Source organism: Crassostrea angulata, chromosome 2 (genome assembly GCF_025612915.1).
Source record: "Crassostrea angulata isolate pt1a10 chromosome 2, ASM2561291v2, whole genome shotgun sequence".
NCBI lineage: Eukaryota > Metazoa > Mollusca > Bivalvia > Ostreida > Ostreidae > Magallana > Magallana angulata.
The window spans coordinates 22,023,795-22,047,211 of record NC_069112.1 but is presented as its reverse complement, the minus strand read 5'-3'; the positions used below and the strand labels follow the sequence as shown (position 1 = coordinate 22,047,211).

Below are 23,417 nucleotides of genomic sequence, written 5' to 3'. Positions count from 1 at the left end.
TGATGTATTTGAATTTCTATGTGCTGCGTCACATAAAATGACTTTGTGTGTGAATTTATTATATTACCATGTGCTTTGTGGTAGAAAATTATCATGAAATGACATCCATATAATTTTTTTAGGCAAAAATATGAAAAAACCGAAAATTTGTATGGACCTGAACATTTGAGCTAACCTGATTTATTTTTTTAATTCTTTTGAAATAACAATAATTATCTTAAGTTTATAAACTGTTAATATAGATAAGATTTATAATTCCATTTAGGAAAAAATTATCGAACTCTGTTCTTACTAATAATAGTAAAATGTTAAAATTCAAAACGAGTTGCTGAAAATATAGTACATGTAATCAAGGTAATTAGAATTAAAATCTACCATTAAAATTTGTACAACCATCTCGTTATTTTCTTTGTGGTGTGTTTTTTATGTAGACAACCAATGGTGATTCATACAACAATTATAATTTTTGCAGCCCATTTGACGCTTGCGTCAATATGATTTCTTGTGTTTGTGTGTTTATTTATGGTGTTTGTGGACTAACTATACGTACGAGTTAACTTTGGAGTGACGTCAGACAGCGCGAATATAAATTATAGTTATGGGCGCTCAACTCAAGACTTCGAGATTCACGAGGTTGGTAGTTGTGAAATTTGCTCGTATTTGACTAGCATTATTGCATCACACCTACGGGACCGGTATTTCGAATGTGCCATACATCGATAGCCCGTCAAACTGTACTTGCAATCTGAGTGATATGCAGAGTGATTAACAGTCATGGGATAGGCGTCGGAACCGCGGGACTTTTTTTTGTTTTGGAAGTATAGTCCCCCCCCCCTTCCCATGGATTAGGATTTTCATGATTTTGGGAATTTGTTTTTTTTCTCCCAATATTTCTGAGGATCAGTCTAGCCCCCCCCCCCCACTTTCAATTTGCTTCCGACGCCAGAGCAGGGAGCATAGTAGCTGCCGGTCTCATATGTAGCTCCCGGTCTGAAAATACTCGGGAAAATTCGGATGGACGATCTGGGAGCTACTGTGCCTCCCATAGTAAAAAAAAAAAAAAAACCCTCCAAGTTACGGCGCACACAAAAAGTGCGCAAGTTTTGGACAAAGGTGCCACCACTACCAATTTTTCTTCATATACCAATTAAGGGCCCTCAAGGGGCAACATGAAGATTGTACATACAACATCCAATGTACATAAAACATTCAATAAACTTGTACAAGAGGGAAAGAGTTCGATGATTGAAAGAGCTAGGACAGACATGAACATTTAATTAGTATATATATGTATGTTTACTACCAGTGGGTATGGGTTGAAGAGGGTGAGATGGCCAGAGGAGGGGACAGAGTTTGAGCGAGTTCACCGGGTTGGTTTAGGACACGAATGTGCTTGATCCAGTCACAGTTTCTGAGTTGACCTGAAGGTCAGAGATTAACCAGGAGAGGATCCACTGTAAAGCCCAGGGGATTTGTTGTGGGGCCCACTATCCCCATTGCATTCTTCTGTGTAATTATGTAGTTAATATGTTGCTGCATTACAATTTATACTTGTTTTGACTATTCTCAGAATTCTTAATCATTTTGCTTTGGGCTCGTGCCTCAAAAAGCATCATGTTTTTCTGGTACTTAACTCCAGGGGCTGACAAATACATATTTTAAGCACTTGCTCTCGGGCAAGTGACTAGGCAAAATTTACTTGCCTTGCCTCAATATCTACTAGCCCTACCAAATTCCTTATTGTGATTAAAAATAAACAATATATACACATACCGTATGATGTTTTTGCCCATTATTTAAGATTTTTCCACTTTTACTACTCTTCCTATAATATATATATAGTTTTCATTTAACATCTCTTCCTCTTGGTTTTCTTGAGAGTGTGTTCAAAATCAAAACTTAACATATTGATAATTAGTTGGATTTGTTGTCAAACATTTTATTAACAGTTTTGAGTGTTTTGATAATTTCTTTCACCTGGGTGAATGTCAGAGATAATAGGTGACAAGGGCACAAGTGTTTATGACCATGATTTCAATAAAGCCACAGAGGTGTTGAAAATAAAGGTGAAATGAATCTTCAGTGAGTTGTTTAATTTAAGCTAATTATATCTAATCATATTAGGCCTAATATTTTTTAATTTTCAAAAGTTCTAGCCTAAGGCTATGAATACGATTAGCGAGTGATAACCGGCACACATCTATTTTTAACATCAGTTATAGCGGCGTATATGGAAACAGTGAACACAGCTCAAAGAAGCTGAACATAAAATAAACAGCTGAAATTGATGTTAATTAGTCATATTATAAGTATTTATCTATTAACAGATTATAATAAAAACAGTTTTTGCAATTAAAAGCTCTAACAAAGATTGAATTAGTTTTAAACATAAACGATATTCGGATAAGCAAACAGTGGTAAGAAACAGTGGTACTGACGAACAGTAGTAGAATTTTTATTTCATTATGATAGCCTGTGCTGCACCTGGAAAAAAAAACATGTTAAAATCCTGTTAAAATCCTATAGTGGTCTATAATTTAAGCACCCCTAGATCTAAAGAATTTTCTAGAAAAAAAGTGTGCATTATGTTCGGCAAAATTGGGTACTTTCATTTTCAGTACATATGGGAAAGTTTAAAAAGTCACTTGCCCACGGGCAAGTCTGTACCAATTTCTTACTTGCCCGATCGGAAAAATCACTTGCCCTGGGCGTCAGATTTGTCAGCCTCTGTTAACTGCCTCTTGCTGTTTTTTATAAAGTGTATTGCTCTAAAAATTTTATTCTTAATTATACTTTTTGTTCTATACAAGGGTATCTTTTGATACTTTATACTAGTTTCATGATTTTTCTGAATTTCTTGTAGAGACTTGTCTACGGATCCTCCACTGTCTGGGGATTGCAGCACCCACACCTGCACATAAGCTGCTGATGGAGTCGTCTGGACCGTTATTTGAAGAGTGCAGCACTATGAAGCTATGAGCCCTACCTGAGAAGCTGCAAGTAAAATTGACATTATGAGGGAAAGATTGCTGAAGAGTACAATTATCAGTTATAGCTTTCGACTTTCTGAGAGTTGCTGTTTTTGATAGTTTTGTCCAGAACAGCTGGAGACAACCTCTTTGAGATGGAAGCATGGAGCAATTCTCATTCTCTGAAAAAGTGAGGTATTTCAAAGTTTTGACCTAGATATATGATCAAAAATCCACTGTCAAAGAATTTTTGTTACATCACTCACAGCTTTGCACCCAATATTTCAGACTGAGGAAATTACTCAAAAAGTTACAGCAAATTAAAGATTGGTATCTTCTTTTATCTTGGAGTCTTTTGCATGGATTTACAGGAAGGAGCAGGGGTGTTTGTGGAAAGGAGGATTTTCCTCATTTCATCATTACCATGGGGTATCTGACTCAACCCGACCTATGAGACTTGTTAAGGGTTGCCAGTTTTCTACCAGGTGTATTGGTCGCTACTTCCGTAAAAAGGTTGTGTCTGTCAGAAGTGAAGGGACATTTAAGCACTTTTCAGCCCCATTCTTGTGGTAAGCCCCCGCCTTTTCTCGGTGGCCAAGTCCCAGGTTAGGAATTCAATGCATCCTGGTGTCTGCTTCTGGTGGCTTCAAAAGACTTGGTTCTACATTTTAGCTGTCCTGCCCAAATGAATAAGCCTGTGGGAATCTTCCTCTGCTCTACAAGATTTGTAAGTACTGTTCACTAACCATGTGAATGTCTGTGTTGTGAAGATGGGGAAAATTGATTTTAGAGTTACCCCCCTTAGACTGGATGTACATTTTGTCGATTTTTTATTGATAATGTAATTTTACATCTACTGCTTTAATTCCAATTATTGTGATACAGGTTTTCTAAATACATTTTTCATCACTCCATTATCATAGTGTTGCATGTAATTACATGTAAAACCTGACAAAATTGGTGTACTGCTAGAGAGTCAAATGTCGTCAGAAACCCATGGTTGATTACGCATCGCTCTTCTCAACATCCCCTGTGGTTCCCATTAAACATCGATGCATCAGCTTAAGTGAGTAAATTTATGAGTATATCACTGGAAGTGACTCTTCCATCGTTCAATGTAAAACACATGCTTGAAATCATATGTTTCATCAGACTTAAAAAGGCGTTTGTATACCCCTGATTCAATTCAAGTGCTAATCTCAAACCCGATGAGATTTAATGAACACAATAACTTCCAACATGACTATCTAATATAACAACAAATTGGACTTGGATAAAAAATTATCAAATAAATCAGATTATCATTAAAAGGAGGGTGACAGAGTTTAAAAGCAGTATACTTCTGCATAAAGTGGTGGAGTAAACGTTAATAACTGAGTTGATATTCACAGCCACATTATTATGCCCCCATCCAAAGAAGGAAGAGCATATTGCTTTGTTGCTGTCTGTCGGTTGGTTGGTCCACCAATAGTTTCCGTTAATTTTCTTCTCAGAGGTTGCACATATTGAAATGAGATTCAGCATACAGATTTATTATAATAATTTCTAGGTCAAGTTTGATTTTGGTTACAGTTGGGCGATATTCTACAGAGTTATGCCCCTTTGACTTAGAAATATTCCAATTATTTGCAGTTTCCTTCATTTTCTTTGTGGATGTTTCCAAGAGAGGGGGGCATAAGTGTTTCACAAACATCTCTTGTTACATTGTACATCAATATTTGATACAAAATTAAATTGCAAATCTAATAATAATAAATTATAGCTTTATCAAGTTATTATGAGTACCGGTAGCTTAATAAACTAGTTGCATTTTTTTGGACCCCAAAATCCCTATAAAGATTCTTGCATCTTCAAGTCCAGAAGTACATAAAGGACATGAGCATCTAACTACTAGTTTTTTTTGGTAATTTTAAGACAATGACATGATAATATAAAATTACATCATATGAGTTTCTGATGCATTTAAAGAATATCTTTTTGTCTCTGTGTTAGAAGGGGGGAGGGGTACAAAGTGTGAATCGTGCATTGTGTACTGGGATGGTGCCAATTCTTTTATTTTGAAAAATTGTAATCAGATAGTTTGAGAATAATTAATTAGGTAGCCCTTTAAAATCCATTGAGTTTTATGAAACAGTTTGTCAAATTGATTGAATGTATACAATGTAAGTAGAGTGTTGCCGACCGAAGTATTGAGAAGCTACCAACCAGTATTTAAAAAAATGGATTTTTGTGAACAGACAAGCATATCTGTTCAATATTCATCAATCCATAAACTATGCATTTTTAATGTGCTTGCTATTGGTTACAAGAAAATAATTCTAGTACATGCTTGAAGTTTTTATCCAATTTATTCCAAGTATTCGATGGATCCATGTTGACATGGGGATGTAAAATATATGGATATAATAAGTGGCCTTGAGTCCCCCACCCCTCAAGGCTAACCCAGATAATGGAATTATATAAAGTAAATTATTCTTGGGCTTCCTTGGACTTTCAGACGAAATTTTAAAAAATGGAAAAAGACTCATCTGGAAATTCCAGTACCGGTAAAATGAAGGTTAGAATTTTTTGATTCGTTTTCACCTTGTAACTTTGATGACTAGATAATAAAATTTCTTGTTTAAAAAAAAATAACTCAATGAGATAAAGAGAATTATATTCTAAACTCAGGGCAGTGAAAAATTAAATTCCCAAATACATGTATATTATGAAACAAAATTTCTTAGGAAAAAGGAAACTTGCCCAGATTTCCCGATTGCAATATATTATTGAGGCAACAGTCTCAATTAGCATATATGTTCTAACTATGAATTTTGAAGTCCCAGCTTCATTACTGTAACGGTTCTGTTTATAAATTAATTTTTATTTTTAGCCTTGCACAGTGATCGGACTGGACATCCATACTTTATGGCACATTGCTACATGCGCATGCGTACCAAGCTATTTCCTTTTCGGAATCGACCATAAACGTTGAAAAGCCAGTCGAGACAAAGGTATATATTAAATATTTATGAATTAAAGTTCAGGTTGCAAATCAATGTAGGCATGTAATATTTTTGAAGCGGTAGCTCATCGAGTCGATTGTTATTGTTATGTCAAACTATTTAATAAACTGATGGATGATGAAATTCTTTGCATGACTGCGTAATTTACCATTGTCTTTATATTGATGCATCAAGTTAGTACAAATATGTGTCCACTACAAGGAATTATTTTAAATACCTCTATTGACAAAGGTTTGATGAAGAGGTTGAAATTGAATTGACCAAATGTTTAAGCAGTACATTTTGATTTTTAAGCTTACCTTGAGTCAAAAACTCTCAAATGAAAACAAAATTGTGATATCTTTATTTTGTAGTCATATTTCCATGCTTCTAACATGTTGCTTGTCAAAGATTAATAATCATTGACATGCACCCTAATTAAGATATTCCGTTTCATGGAAGACCTTCTACTTATTGTGCAGGTAAAGATCATTCTAATTATTTTTCGTAAATGTCACTTCCGAGATAATGTGAATAGCACTGCGCAGCTGCGAAATCATTGAACTGCGAGCAGCCGAAGTGACAAGACGTGTTCTTGATCGCTCTTTGCTTGTAATACTCTTTGTGGGTTTTTTTATTGGCGAGGTCAATATATTTATATACTTTTAATAGTATATAAACGAATTCTGACGTGGTCAGAAATTTAGTTTTGTGAATCAAATGGCCAATTGTGTTTTTGATATGGTCAAAAACTCGTGGTGTTGTACCGAAACCACGTGCGTCATGGCGGATGCTAATATGGCCGTAGAGTCTCAAGTAGATGAGAAAGCAGCGGAAGGGAAAAAGAAAGTCCCAACTAAAGGTGGTCTTCAGAGAAAACGAGCAGTACACGTTCTGCTTCGAATTCCGCATCCACGAGTTATCATGTGCATAGTGATCATAGCAGCGATGGCGGTGTACATGACAGTGCACCAAACGCCGAGATACTCAGTATTTTGAGAACAATTCAAGAGAATCAAAAGAAATAAGATGATAGAATGGCTGAAATAGAGAACATGTGCTGTGACTATCAGAATCAAGATGACTGTGATGATTACGGCGATTTTAATGACGACCCGGGAACTTCCGGTGAACATTATGAGACGGCTTCGAGGAAGCGCGCATCTGAAGATGTTGATACTGACAATAGGTATGTCAATGCAGGCAAAAAACTTAAAGTAAAAAAAAATGTGTGATAAACCTATCCATGACGAACTTGCTAATTTAGTGACAGATTGTTTCCAAGAAGGAAACGTAGAAGAACGATATGGTGAATTGCTAAAAGCGATAAATCGCCCTGAAAACTGTCCTGCGTTAGTGACAGTCAAGACAAACAAAATGGTGTGGGATTTTTTTTGAGCCCAATGACTAAGTCTTCTGACAAGAAGATGCAGAATATTCAAACTTCTTTATTTAAAGGTGCATGCGCACTTACGAAACTTCATATTTACTCGGCAAGTGTAATAATCCCGAGATTTTGGATCTGCTGGGAAATACCATGGAATCATTGGCATTACTTGGACATGCTAATAGACAGTTGTGTGTGTTACGTCGAGAGTCGATGAAACCTGATAGGAAAGTGAATATACTCACCTTTGTAGTCATAATTTAAAGTACACTGACTATTTGTTTGGTGATGATGTACCAAAGAGAGTCAAAGATATTACTGATTGTTCCAAAATTAGTAACAAGATTGGACTTGGCTTTAGAGGAGGGTTTTATGGCCGTTCAACTCGAGGTTGAGCAAGAGGACGTTTTGTACGAGGTGCTGCAAGGGGTCGTGGACTCTACACAAGTTTGTCAGCATAGTCATGCAAAAAACTACGGTAACCAATGGAGAGGCCTGCAGAGTCACCTCCCGAAGTAGTTGAGAAGGTATGTACCTCTAGAAATATTTTTAGAGCAGGTATACTTAAGAATTTTATTTCTGAATGGGGAACAGTTAACATCAGACAAAACTATTTTGGATATTGTGAAAGGTTGTCAGAGTTTGAGAATAATATAGCTTTTGTACAAATTTCAAAACCTTTTGAACCATGTTTTAGTGCTGCTGAATCATGTGTGATAGACAATGAAGTTAAATTGTTATTAGAAATGAATGTAATTGAGGAGTTGTCTGAATATGCTGACTTAAGTGATGGTTTCATTTCCACCATTTTCACTAGACCCAAAAGGAATGGTAGTTATAGAGTTATATGAAACTTAAAAGAGTTTATTATAACAAAAATATTGTGTATCATCATTTTAAAATGGAACTCGAAAGTGCTCTTGAGTTAGTAACTCAAGGTTGTTATTTTGCTAGTGTTGACTTTAGTAATGCATACTATAGTGTGTGTGTAGCAGAAGAACACAGAAAGTTCTTGAGATTTATTTAAAGAAATAAAGTTTATCAGTATACCTGTCTCACCTAGAATTTTACAAAATTACTGAAACCTGTGTTTGCAACACTAAGAAGATTAAGGCATGTCATTATTGGGTATATCGATGACTCGTTACTGTTAGGGAGTTCTGTGCAAGAGTGTTCAGATCATGTCTCTGAAGCTTGGGCACTAGTAGAAAGACTAGGTTTTGTAGTCAATTATGAAAAATCTGTTCTAGCACCACGTACTAAAATCACTTTCTTAGGAAATGCTATTGATTCTGAATTGATGATAGTTTTTCTTACTGATGAAAGAAAGTTGTCTATTTTAGAGGCATGCAAAAAATGAAAGAAAAGAACCAAAGAAACTAGAACTTTTTTTGTCTTAAACAAAAAGTAAGGGCTTTTCGACATCCCGTTTTCCCTTTTTAGCTAACCGAGACGAAGTCAAGGGGAGCTTATGCTATACACTCGGCGTCAGCGTCCGGACCTTGTTAAAGTTTTTGTTGCAGGTCCTGTATCTAAGTTATTACTTGTCCTATCTTCACTAAACTTGCATGGATGATGCATCTGGACCTACTAATAGACTTGAAAGACTTGGTTGCTGAATCTGGGTCCTAAATTTCAGATGCTGGAGGAGGTTAAGGTTTTTTGAGCAGGTTTAAGTTTTTGTTGCAGGTGCCCTTTGATAGCAATATCTAAATAACTGCTGGTCCTAACTTCACCAAACTTGCATGGATGGTACGTCTTATGATACTGATGCACCAGACAGGCTTGAATGCTGAATCTGAGCTAAGGGTTTCGGATGCTGGAGGAGGTTAAGGTTTTTAGAGCTGATTAAAGGTTTTTGTTGCAGGTGCCCTCTGATGATTATATCTTAGCTACTACTGGTCTTAACTTCACCAAGCTTGCATGGTTGGTGCGTCTTATGATACTGATGCACCAGACAGGCTTGAATGCTGAATCTGAGCTAAGAGTTTCGGATGCTGGAGGAGGTTAAGGTTTTTATACCCCCGCAAACGAAGTTTAGGGGGGTATATTGGTTTCACCCTGTCCGTCTGTCTGTCTGTCCGTCTGTCCGTCTGTCTGTAGACGCAACTTTGTCCCCCCTATAGAATTTTTTATTACTGCATGGAACAGTTTGAAAATTTGTACATATGTTGAACACCATCTGAAGATGTGCACCTGCAATTTTTTTTAAGATCAGACAAGATTTAATGATTTTATGACAGTTTTCATTTTCCTTATTCTATATATTGTACACTTATGTTGAAAAGTAAGGGAGGTAATCCTTACAGATTTTATTAATTAATTAATAGAAAATGCTCTAAAATATATTTATATAAATACATCCAGATGGAGTTTTTTGTCTTTATGTCTTAATTAATAAAAAAGAAATTATTTTTTATAAGTGTTCTATCAAGTGACAATGCAAAGTTTTTGTTTGTCAATGATAAATTCTTAGGAGCTAATAAGAACATCAAAGACAAGTGTGGCTGAATTCATTTGTCCCAAGGGAGCCATTATCTGAGCCATGGTTCAGATGGAGCATGTGTTTAGGGGAAATTGATAATCTGTAAAGTGGGTGATGGTTTTGGGGCTATTTTAAAACTGTTTCATGTAAACCAAAAGGTCTATCATTATAAGGAAATAAATAATATAACTATTAATAAAGAAGTTAAACTATTTTTAGAGGTTGTTTAAATTTATTTGTCAAGTAAATTGATGAAGTGACCCTATTGGGCATTAATTTTAATGAAATTCAAAATTACTGATATGATTGTAGTGTTTTGGCAATTTTAAAATTTTGTTTGTAATATTAAATTTTTATTTTTTTTTTACATATTTTTACATAGTATGGTAATTATGGTAATGTTTTGGGAGTTTATTAAATTTAACAAGTTCATCAAAGAAAATCATAGTCCTATGGGATCAATTTTCTGATATGGAGTTCCATTGTGCCATAGGAGAAAGTGAGGAAAATTTTAAACAACTAATTGCATCTGTCAAGACTCTTATTAGAAAGATATTGAAAGTTTTATCAACAGAAGAGCATTGCTTGGCTAACGGTATTTCTATTCACTGCAAAGGGAGGGATTATTGTCATTTTGTTGGTTTTTCTTTAAATCAATTAAATTAAAAAAATATATCATCAAATACATACATTTGTAAAAGTATTACTGTTATAGATATGTATTTACAGTGAAATTCTGACAATTTTGATTTTAATTTTTCTTTGTTAACTATTTTTTTTTTTTTTTACAATTCTAGAAATTTTTTTTTGTATGTGTTCCAAACCTTTATTATTCAATTCAATTATTTGTCCCATTTGAAATTAGCCTAGCGGGGGTATTAGTCCCATTAGGACAGTTCTAGTTAGAGCTGGTTAAAGTTTTTGTTGCAGGTGCCTTCTGATGATTATATCTTAGCTACTAGTGGACTTAACTTCACCAAACTTGCATGGTTGGTGGGTCTTATGATACTGATGCTCAAGACAGGCTAGATTGCTGAATCTGAGCCATAGGTTTCAGATGCTGGTTGAGGTTATGGTAGGTTAAGTTTTTTGGAACAGGTCACATGTTTTATAGATAATAGTACTATTTCAAACTTGCATAGCTGATTAAACTATAATATGAATGAATCAGAGAGGTAGTTTCAGATGCAGAGCTTGATCTCCATTATCAAGGATGCTAAAAAATTTATCTTAGTTATTACTGGTCCTAACATCACCAAACTTGAATGGATGGTGTGTCTTATTATACTGATACACCTGACAGGCATGGATGCTGAATCTGAGCCATAGGTTTCGGATGCTGAAGGAGGTTAAGGTTATAATAACTGGTTAAAGTTTTTGAAACACGTGCCTTCTGATGAGGATATCTTCGTTATTACTGGTCCTTACTTCACCATACTCGCATGGTTGATGTGTCTTATGATACTGATGCACCTGACAGGCTTGAATGCTGAATCTGAGCCATAGGTTTCGGATGTTGGATGAGTTGTAGTTTTTTTGAAACAGGTCACATGTTTTATAGATAATAGCTTACATTGTTGATTAAATTATATTATAAATGACATGCAGATGTAGCTTCAGATGCAGAGCCTGATCTCCATTATCAAAGATGCTAAAAAAAATCTCCTACCTCACTCAAACCTGCTTGATAGATAGATGTGTTTGTTGTTAAATGATAAAACATGATTCCTATGATAAAATATTGTATGATATGATACACTATTGTTTAATATGATACAATAATATAATATCATATGTTATAATGGAAAAAGTTATATGATACAATATGATATTGTATCAATTTTTTTTATAATTTATGATATGATATTGGTTTCTATAATTTAGTATTATATCACATGAAATTGTATTATATGATATTGTTATATTATAGAACATCGTGTCATACAATGTTGTATGATATGATATTGGTTTTTGTTTTCCCTTGGACTGAAATGTCACATTTTCATTGGTTTAAACATAGCACGTGATTGCCTCATATATCTCTATATTTGTTCTGTGGGAATAATATTAGGCAATATGGCCGTCATTGGTCGACGCTTCGCTTACTCATTTCGACATTTCATAGTATTTTATACATAAACGGCATGCCGTAATTTTTTAAAGTATTTGGAGTAGTTGCCCTTTGAAATTCTTTAAAATTAGAGTAGTTGTCCTTAGAACATTGACGTCACATTTTTTTGTCTGGAGCAGAACAAAATGGCAGCGTCGAAATTTGCTCAAATCTCTGCAGAGGAAAGGGAGAAAACATTTGAAATTAAATAGCAACAAAACATTGTAAGTAAACATGGGTGAAGCAAAGATTTTGAAAGAGTATTTGAAAGATGAGATTGAAAATTTTAAAGAGTTTAAATGAGTTAAATTGGACGAGATGTAAGGTATCTTGTACATGGCTTTGCGTAGATCATCACTATTTGTGACAGTCCTCGAGAAAACAAACCACTTATTAGGTTAGTTACTGACTCACTACGGAAATACATTGGGTTGATCAATCTCATAGAAGGCTCGGCTTCGCTTCACCATCTATGAGTTTAAACGACCCAATATATTTCCGTAGTGAGTCAGTAACTAACCTAATAAGTAATAGTATCATATGATATTGTAATATATATCATTGTATCATATGATACTATTTGTATAATATGATATTGTTATATATAATATTTTACTATATCACATGATATTGTATCATTTGATATGACACAATGTTGTATCAAATTATATTGTATCATATGATACAATATCATATTATGTATCAAATATGATACACTATCATACACTACAATATCATACTATATTATACAATATAATATCATATGTTCCAATATATGATGTATTATGTGATATGATATTGTATTATATAATACTAAATTGTATTACATATTATGGTATTGTATTATGTGATAACATACAATTATTCATAACACAATACAATGTCATATTATATGTTACAATATTATATCTCATCATTGTTTATTACTGTACAGTATTTTATTGTATTATATGATATAAATTATAAGTTTGATAGGATGCAATATTGTATTTTATATTATTGTATTGATAAATATTGTATCTTATAATACCATATGAAATGAACACATGATTATTATACAATTTTTTAACAGTTGATATATGATATTGTGTCAAAACAGTATCCATGAATATCCAAGATCATAAAGTATGATTTTCATTTAATATGATAAAGTTGGTCTGATAAAGATGATGCCTCATAAAGGTGATGCCTCATAAAAGTGATGCCTCGTCTCGGTGAGCTTAGTAATCTGTGATTACCTATGTTTTTATAATGTAAAAAAAAATTCATCTCTAATCTATTTTCAAAATTTCTGAACGTCTTGGTATGACAAGTTACATAGATAGGAACTTATGAGTAGTGCAAAGGCAAAAGAAAGATAACTCCATAACTTTACAGATAAACACTTCTAATTTTCAGAAGAATATTGTCAAAAAATCATTTTAAAGTAAGTATTCATTCCTGGGACACAAAACTTGGTATGCCTACAGTATTTGTGCTCTTTATTCTTAGAGCAAAGCGAGATAACTCTATATAAAAGAATTTGAAATTTAAACAAGTTGTGATCTTTAAACCCTTTAAACCCCAATAAGGAATCAAAAAGTGGACCCTCAATGGACTATATTTTTTAGATTGTACTCCTTATTCTTAACTATAAACATGAAAGATTTTTAAAATCGGACAATAAATAAAAAAAGCTACAGCTAAAAGGCTGTTTTGAACGTTTGCCCCTGCAAATCCCTAATTTTCTTGAATTGTCTACCCAAAAAATTTTACGGTCTGCGCATTATGTGTGTCATTGTAGACAGGCTGTTTTGAACGTTTGCCCCTGCAAATCCCTAATTTTCTTGAATTGTCTACCCAAAAAATTTTACGGTCTGCGCATTATGTGTGTCATTGTAGAGGTAAAATATTGTAACATTTTCTTGAAGACTTCTTGAGAAAGATGCGTGATTTTTGTTTATTACATTAAAACTCCCATAGACAAGTTTCATCGACCTATAAAACCGGAAGTAGTCAACATATTTTATTGAAACTCGGAATGTAGGTTAATAACTTCTATCCTGATAATGTTAGGCATCATATAAAATTTTAAAAGGTCATTTGAAATTTTTTGTTTTTTCATCCGTTTTGGGCTTTATATCTCAAAAACGGTAAAATATAGATGGTATTCAACACTTACAATTTTGTACAGCTAGACAAGATTCATCTAATTCTAAAATCTGAACAATCAAACTTCAAAAATAAACAAAATATTGCGTTATCCTTAATTTTTAGAATTGTTCCTGTAGGTTCCGGAAGTACAAGAACCGGAAGTCCAAAACCTTACATTCCATAATTTGAAAGGTTGGCTGTATAACTGTTGCATAATTGACTCAATATATCTTACACCTTTTAAAAAAATCGCTGTCAAAAATCTGTCGAGTATAATAATAAAAAAAGACAAAAACAATAGGTCTTTTCGACCGAAAGTCGAAAAGCCCTAAAAATTAGGGAAGTTGCCACAGTAACCACAGACTCTGAGGCAGTTGTGGCTCCTGATGAAATAGCTGTTGAATTAAAGGTTTCCGGGTGGCCTGATTCAACGCAGAGGTTTGGAGCATAAGCTTCGTTTGGAATTACATCAGAGTTGAAATGATAGATGCCTGTAGCTGCAAAACCATTTCTTATTGTCGAAGGCATGAATGATTTTTGCCAAGCAAAGCTGAAAAGTTTGAGAAATTGTTTATTACCGACAGAAACCCCTGTTTCTCTGATAAAGTTGTCTACTGTTGTGTTCCAGTGACATTTTAAGGACTTAAACACCGATTGGTTGAGTGGTTGTTTCCCCTGACTGGTGTGGCTTTCATGGTAACACAACATCAGCACAGGATGTTGCAGATGATATTTTCCCGATCCCTAGACCTGTGTCGACACAATCAATGAAAAAAAGAGCAAATGAATATTTTGTTCTTACTGCTGATGAGATTTTAATTCAAAAAAGACAAGCAGTAGAACTTAAAGCACAAGTGGCAGCGATAAGGGAGAAAAAAGCGCAAAGAACGTGAAGAAAAAAAGATGGAGAAACTAAAGAAAAAGCCATTGTCCAAAATAGAAAGAAGGGCACCGCAAATACAAACAAGAACTTAATCAATATGCTATGATACCCGGTATGTTCTTTACCATGACCCGCCATTTTTAATGCATCGAATTAAATAATGAAATAGACTGTACAAAAGTAAACATGCGCTCAAGGTTGAATATTTATGTGTTTTGGTTTTTGATACTTTTATTAGTGCTCTCTCTCTCTCTCTCTCTCTCTCTCTCTCTCATTATAACAATGTCAGCAATGGGTATGCACTTGCCAGAAAACTCTAGAACAACACATATAAAGCTCTCTCTCTTTCTCTCTCAATCTCTCTGATTTTAACGGTGGTTTCAAATTGGAACCACTTTCTTTTTATACATTTAAGGTTACATAGCGAACAACTAAGCGATACGATGCAATACAATCACTGTTGTCCTTGAGACCCCCCCCCCCCCCCCCCAAAAAAAAATACACTTTATTAAGACCATCAGGGTATTTCACTTTCTTATAAACTTTTAAATATTTTACAAAGTTATATCCAAAAAAAAGTAATCCCACTTCTTGACACTGAGAATAACTACTTATATTTATATCCTAACCCTTGTTTGTTTAGAATAAATAATTTTATATACAAGTGTTATGAATAATATACTCAAATTAATTAAGGTGGTTTGGGACAGCTGTCAATATTAATGTGGATCAAAGTACATTATAATTATAATACCGGTTTAGAATCTTACAATTTTACAATATTTAACCCCCAAAAAATACGCTTTAAAAAAATCTGGATAGGTAAAAATTTTAATGTCCCCAGCGTGATTTGAACTTATGAGGTACAGTTTTGTAGTGAACCTATAACCAACTGCTCAATGCCGTTAGTCTAAGATGACAATTTCGGGAAAGAAACTATTTCTAATTACACTCGATTGTATTGCTTATTTCGTTAGGTAGTACCTCACAACACGGAGGTGTTCCATACCATTTTAAGCACTTTTTAGTATAGTTTTTATTAAGTTTAGAATTATGTTTATTAATAGACATGATGCATCACTGCGCATGCAATCAACTTTAAAATACCAATATCTAATTTTATGTCTGACTTAAAATCATGTGCCCGACTTACGAACCATTGTGTCCGACTTACGAACGAATATGACTGTTGTTGGTTAGTCACATCACTAGGCATTATGAGATAAAATATCGAGGTATTCCGAACATATAAAGTAGACAATTTCAAGCTCTTTTGGACTATACCCTATACCTCATGGTACGCAATTGTATGTGATCCGCAAACCTCTGGGAAAATGAAGGGTGTCCGACTCTAGATCAGTCTACCCTAGACCTAACAGTAGCATGTCTGACATGGTTTTAAAATCTTATCCTCCAGATAGGAGGCTTTGTGTTTACCTTGTTTTATGTGAGTATATATCTCGGACTGCAAGAATAAGAAAGAAATGTGATTCATTGTTCATTAGACTAAGTTATGTACAGCCTCATAAGGAGGTATCAAGAGACACTATTGCACTTTGGATTAGAACTGTTATGTGTGCAGCTGGAGTTGATACTACTAGCTATTATTAAGGCTCACAGTGTTCGAGCTGCTGTGTCCAAAGCAAAAGAGAACTTTGTTCCTTTTGATGATATTTTGACAAAAGTAGGATGGTCCAATGTTGAAACCTTCTGAAAGTTTTATGATAAACCTGTTGTCAATAATGACAAGTATTCAAATGCAGTTTTGAAATTGAATTAAAGAGTTTGTTTCATATAGAAAATTTTGTTTTGTGTTGTGCTTTAAAGATTCACATTATCTCGGACATTTACGAAAAATAGTTAGGAAATTAAAGGAGACTTACCTTGGTAAAGGCGAAGTTTGATTCCAATTATTGGAGTAAATAAAAGGCACTGTAGAGATAAGGTGCCTCCCTCCCACCCTGCAGGTGGTGTAAGTTAGAGCAAAAATGAAAAGAATTATGTATGGAATGTATCTACCCAAAAAATTGTTTAACTTTGAAGCAATGATTTCGCGGCTGCGCAGTGCTATTCGTCCTTTTATGGAAGCAACTTCAGATAGTGTAGATTCAAAGACGTTAAAATCAAAATTTTGAGGAGTAGTGTAAGGCCACATTGGGGATCCAATTGTACAAAGGAAAACATTTTTATTGTTCACAAAAATGGCAATGTTATCACATATGGTTTTACTTATGTGCAAGCATTTTGACATATTGCTGATTCTTTAAAATTGTTTAGACTTTGGCCCCTGGACGATTCTTGGGCCTCACAAGGTGCTCAGAGTTTGATGTAGGTTTATATCCCATACATAAACAATTTTTTAGGATCTTTTTTAGAACTGTGATGCTCAACATGTGATATGACTATAAAATCATCCTGTTAGAAAAGGGACTTGATTAAAAACATAAGAATATTTAGGGGGAAAATGAATTTGTTTTATTTATACAGGATCGACATATTTTACCACAAGATAGTTTGTATTTTGACTCCATTAAGCCGAATTTATCATACCTATTGTTCCTCAGGTGAGCGATGTGGCTGATGGGCCTCTTGTTTAGATCTTCTTCTTGTTTATCCAAACTTAATACCCTTTGACAAAGATAGATGATGTTGAGGAGGAGTGCAAGCCATCAGAATTTTCGATCTTGATCTATCTTGTCTTTCATGGTCAAGTGTTTTCTGAAAAACATTTTCCAGGCCACAACATGAGATTCCTTTATCTTGTTTTAAAAACCACAATACCCACAAGTTTACATGCAAATTTTATTAACAATTACAAAACATTTCTTAAAAAAGTTAATTATGAGTTGTATTATTTTGTACAGAAAATGGGAGGAAACTTTTCTTGTTCAAAGACACAACGAAGTGAAGTAACTATGAAACGAAAGTGCAGTGCTTCAGTGGGCCCGTGGCCTACTGTATTTACAGTGGAACACGAGCACAGTACTGTAACGGTTACAAGTGAAGAGCCCATGGCTGAGGCTGATCCCAAACTTTGTTTGACATACTTGATTGGAGACTTTGTCCTTGGTCTTCTAAGCAGGGTGAGAATTGCCCCTTTCTTAAAGTTAAAAAATTGGTATTGTATCCACATTAATGATAATGAAAAAAATAAGAGAATAAACACATGTACATGACTATCCAAGAAATGTTGAATCCTAACCTGGTGACTGTTATATGATTTGACTTATTAATAAAAATATTAATTTTGAAAGTATATACTTCATAATTAAAAAAGAAATAAATAATTTATAAAAAGAAGTCATCAATTTCTTCATGATAAAATATATGACTTTATAAGAATTGCATAATTTTGAATTAAAACAACAGCACTAACAATCTACACAAAGTACGTCGTCTCCTTACTGTATTTTTTTCTGTTTTAGTTGTGGAACATGATAAGGAGGCTGACTGGCCTCTAAAACATCCAGATGACAGACTTTGTTTTGGGACTCATGTCCAAGTGGTTCATACCAATTACTGCTTTTAAGGTAATAAAACATTGGCACAGATGCAGTTTTTGCAATCAAAGTATCTTGCTTGTGAAAGATCACAGTGATAGCGAGTCGGTGAATGACCTATCAAAGAGGAGCGCTCTGGATGAAACAAAAAAGCAGAAAAACTGGGATGTGAACTTTCTACCTTGTGATGATAATAAAGATGGCTAACCATTCAGAATCTTTAATATTACATTCCAGAAGTGTTGATCCTGAAAGTGTAGAGAATTACCATCAATATTATACATGAAGAACCAAGACACTTTGAAACAAACACTGGTGAGGGTTAGATAGAAAGAACCTATCATTAACTGGTGTTAAAAGTGGATGAAATGTATATATGCATTTATATTTTTCTTAGTGTTAGGCATCTTTCTTTGTTTATGAAAAGTAGGTCAACTTGCTCGCACTGTTGGTTCAAGATAACTTGAAATTTGTGCCAATTCTTTTTAGAAATATTTGCATATTATAATAAATTGAGAAATTGAATTTTGAATTTGACTTTGATTTAAGGATCCTTGACACTCCATGACTTCTACTTTTTATGACAGTACGTCACAACATGGCGATTTTAGCGCATTGTTAAACAGTTTATGCCACCAAACTTTGTTGTCTATATGTATCTCTGTGGCGCAGTGGGTGTTGCTTTGGTCTACCAATCCGTAGGTCCTGATTTCGAATACTTCTGGGATTTTTATTTTCATAAATAGTGGTAAAATTTTTAAAAAAACTGATTTTTTCCCCAATCAGTGAATTTTTCTGGGTCATTTTTAAGTTGAACACACACTAAAATCCATATCTTTATGTTATTTTTAAAAATGGGCTTGTAAGCAGAACTTTTTTCAGGTGTGTGGATGACCCTTAAACCCATTTTCAGGAAAATTTATCGTTGACCGTGATTATAATAAGGGCCCCACTTTGTGGACGCCCTATAGTGATCAGTCTGTCCGTCCATCCGTCCTTCCATCAATCCAAGTTTCAAGGTCAAAATGAGAAGGTCATAGCAGAAGTGTATGAAAAATCCTAGATGTTCGGAGCATATCTTTTCTTCCTTTTTGTTCAACCTGGCTCATACTTCACTCACAGAGTTCCTACTATAAAAGGGTGTGCAGTGACCTTGAATGATGTTTGTAGGTCAAGTGTCAAGGTCATATTGGATCACACAAAAGTCATTTTTTCAGAGCATATATATACTCTCCACTTGGCCCTATTTGACTCCTTCTTCACATTAACAAAGCTTTTAGGTTAATGGTGTGCAGTGACTTTATGGTGTTAGGGTATGTGTCACACAAACCAACTCCTATACAGGTCAACTTGTATAAAAAAAATTCTGGTATAAAAAAACAAAAGTCAACTTGTATACATAAAATTCTTATATAAAAAACCGAAAGTCAACTCGTATATACGAATCTTTTTTTATAATATCATTACAGATTGTCATTTGAAGAAAATGAAAGTCAACTCGTATACATGAAATATAAGACGATATTTATCACTTCTATTAATAAAATATTTATACCATGTATAAGTAAGCATTTATTTATCATTAAACTAACGATGTAAAATAACGCAAAGATTTAATTGATATTAAATTCTGCTAAGTCCATTCCAAGTTTTTTCTTTGTTTAGCGTCCGTGGACGGATTGGTTTTGAGATGTAAAAATAAAAAAAAAAAAAAAAATTGTTGTTCATAAAATTGAATCGCTTTTTCACATGTCGGGCTCAGGATCGCATGTTTTAATCCGGATAAAAAATCAAATATAACAACATTCAAAATGGAAATCATATAGTAGGCATTTGTTATTTTTGTATTTTTGTTACATTAAAATGAAGAAAATATTTCAAAATATATAACAAATTTTATTTATTTGAACCTTTAAATTTGTGCTTTTTTTTCTAAGGTTTTTTTTTCTGATAGAAAGACAGGTTTTGAGTTTTTGGTGGACGCTTAACAAAGAAAAAACATGCAGTGGCCTAATCCAGTTATCTTAATTCTTTCTAGACATTACAACATTAATTTTTAAACAACAAACATGACGTTTCTTGGTTCTCCTAAACGTTGACCTGTCCAAGGCTATCTTAGATACTCTTAATGATTTGCCATTTTCAAAGTAAATATAAGTAATAAACAGCAATGTTAAAAAGTTCACTGGGATATGAACTTGGTTGATCAAAAGCCCTTCCGGCTTCGCAAGATTTGATCACGTGACCAGTCAAGTTCATATCCCGGTGAACTTTTTAAATTGCTGTTTATTTTTTAAGAATCATTGAAACTTCTTCATTTACACAAGTATTGCTAATGACCTAGGGTGTGTCATGATTTTGACCTAAGGTCAATTGAGCAAGTTCAAGGTCATTGGCAAGAAAAAGTTCAAAATTTTGTCAGGTCTTTACCCTTCTTATGGCGAAACAATGGAAGTGCATACTTCACAAAAAGATTGCCTATTACCTGAGGATGTGGCATGAACTTGACTTGGGTTCAGTTGTGCAAGTTCAGGTCATTTTCAATTTAAAAAAAAAATCATAATTCCTGTTTAGGCGGCATATCTTATAATGGAAAATTATTAGGACTTAAATTGAAATTGACCTGAAGATTGCTTGAGACCCGTAAATATGTCTTGATCATGAGCTTTGGTCATTTATTAAGTCACCTGAGTAAACTCAGGTGACCTATTGCTATCCGTTTTCATCCGCCGTCATGGATTCTAAATTGTGAAATTCATGGTTCTACTACCCCTGGGGCGCTACATGTAGGGCCAAATATGCAAAAAAAGCCAAATTTTCAAAAATCTTCTTCTTTGCTCCCACACATGTGAGGAAAAAACTGGTTGCATAGTTGTGATGTCCATGAAGCCCTCTACCGAATTTGTGAAATTCATGACACCTGGTTCAGGGGTTCTGGCTCTAGGGTGGGGCCAATATGGCCATATAGTAAAAATGTATTATCTTTAAAAAATCTTTTTCTTTACTCCCAAACATGTGAGCAGAAAGCTTAATACATGGTTATGATGTACACTAACTCCTCTACCTCAATTGTGATATTCATGGTCCCTTGGTCAGGGGTTCAGGACATGGGGGGGGGGCAGAATGGCAATATAGTGTTAATGCATAAAATGTATTAAAAGCTTCTTCTCTATTCTCACACATCTGTATGAAAAACTGACTTCATAATTATGTTAACCAGGAAGTCCTCTACTAAAATTTTAAATGGCATGTCCCCAGGAGTATGGGTCTTGATTCTCGGGCAGGGCCAAAATGGATGTATAGGTGTTAATGCATGTAATGTTTACAGATTACTTTCAAATAACTATTCATTTTAGAAGATTTATAGGAAATGTGATATGATATCGATGTTTTTGAATTGTGTTAATAAATTTCACTTCATTATTGCAATATGTACTGGAATCCAGGATGTACCATCGTTGGAAACCCACAGCCAGTCTCACATAAGCGTATGCGAGACTGGCTGCAGGTTTCCGACGATGTGGATGTACGGGTACCTAAAAGATTGAAAAGGTTTCAAATCGAATGCCTATATAGTGTTAATTAATATGTTCTAATAGTGTGTACATATGAAGAGTTGGGTGATAAACTATTAAAATAAATTATACCGTTACTTGATTATAACATTTTCTTTAATTAAAAAAATATATATATTGGGTTAATTGTATAAATAAAGTGACATCGTATATGACCTGCAAATGAAGTAGAATAAAATAACATAAAATAATGTGAATTTTAAACTCTATAAAAATGTCATTTTTCTACTTTTTTTTATTTAAAAAATGAATACCCAAGTTTGATCAATTTTAAAAAAAAGCTAATCAGATCTAGAAAAATAAAAATATTGGTCTAATTATGTTCAGACAATTAAAACATTAAATTTCATAATTAGAGACATGGGGTTTGAAATTTTACCTGACTTAAGGCTCATTTATCATGTTTATTCTCCATTTGTCTGTCTATATCCATCTATGTGCTTGGTTATATCTCATTGTGTAACAAAAATTGGCACAAAAATTCTTCAATTACAGAGAGATGCACACACAAGGGGGAGATAATTGAAAAAAAATATTAAACATTGGGGTGCTTTAAAATCTATTTAGAGATCATGGTGATACGTTTATTTCAACTTTAATAAACTTTTTATCCCTGGCTTTGAAAAATCTTTTAAATACTTTTAAGAACATTTATTTAACATTTATGAAACCTACTTTTTATCAATTTATCGACTGTACATAAGAATCAATTTATTTAGGAGTTTGGTCACGTAAAGTCATCAATTTTTTTTTATTTCATGAATAAATACATCTTGGACTTAAGCGCAAATACACTTAAACAAGCTATCAAAAATATAAAACAACCTTCGGTATATTAATATTTTTATTTCATAGAAGAAATTTAATGGAGAAACCAATACTTCAAATGTTATCATGGAAAGTGTTAAAAGTTATCAAAACTTAAATTTTACATTTCTATAAATTATGTATATGCAATATACATTTTATTACGAAAATTCAAACCCATTGCTATAGAAACAAGACCGAGAAATAGAAAAACTTATAAAATTCAAAGGTTTTCCATTGTATCGGGATCGGTACATGGGACATTCTAAAGACCTAAAATTCTAAAGACCTGAGTGATATGAAATTTTAATATAAAATGATATATTTGAATTTCTTTGTTCTGTGTCAAATGAAATGACTTCATGTGTGTATTTATTATATTTCTATGTAAAAATGTGGTAGTAAAATATCATAAAAAGACATCCATATGAATTATATTTACGTAAAAACATGTTCCAATGCAGGCCGTGCAGACAAATTGAATATCGTGCGTTAGCGCGGTGTGGTAATTTGTCTGCCTATAGTTTGTTATACTTTCATGTTAAATACTGAAATCTGATTGGTTTAGACGCATTTCATAATCT

General features: G+C 33.7%; 1 protein-coding gene and 2 long non-coding RNA genes across 3 annotated transcripts in view; 2 read left to right on the top strand and 1 right to left on the bottom strand.

The window, feature by feature from the left end:
• Positions 1–23,417, bottom strand: part of LOC128170467 (complement C1q-like protein 4) — a 290,459-nt gene that overhangs the window by 71,094 nt on the left and 195,948 nt on the right. The window lies entirely within an intron of this gene.
• LOC128170469 (uncharacterized) overlaps positions 551–23,417 on the top strand; it is a 39,940-nt gene continuing 17,073 nt past the window's right edge. Inside the window, exons 1-5 of the long non-coding RNA XR_008241842.1 lie at positions 551–633; positions 2,864–3,696; positions 3,855–4,035; positions 5,327–5,526; positions 5,842–5,962. This is a non-coding gene — a long non-coding RNA (uncharacterized LOC128170469). The remainder of the gene's footprint in view (positions 634–2,863; positions 3,697–3,854; positions 4,036–5,326; positions 5,527–5,841; positions 5,963–23,417) is intronic.
• LOC128170473 (uncharacterized) lies at positions 5,990–21,532 on the top strand. Its single transcript, XR_008241847.1, has 3 exons — positions 5,990–7,867; positions 17,816–18,034; positions 18,377–21,532. It is a non-coding gene; the product is annotated as an uncharacterized LOC128170473 (long non-coding RNA).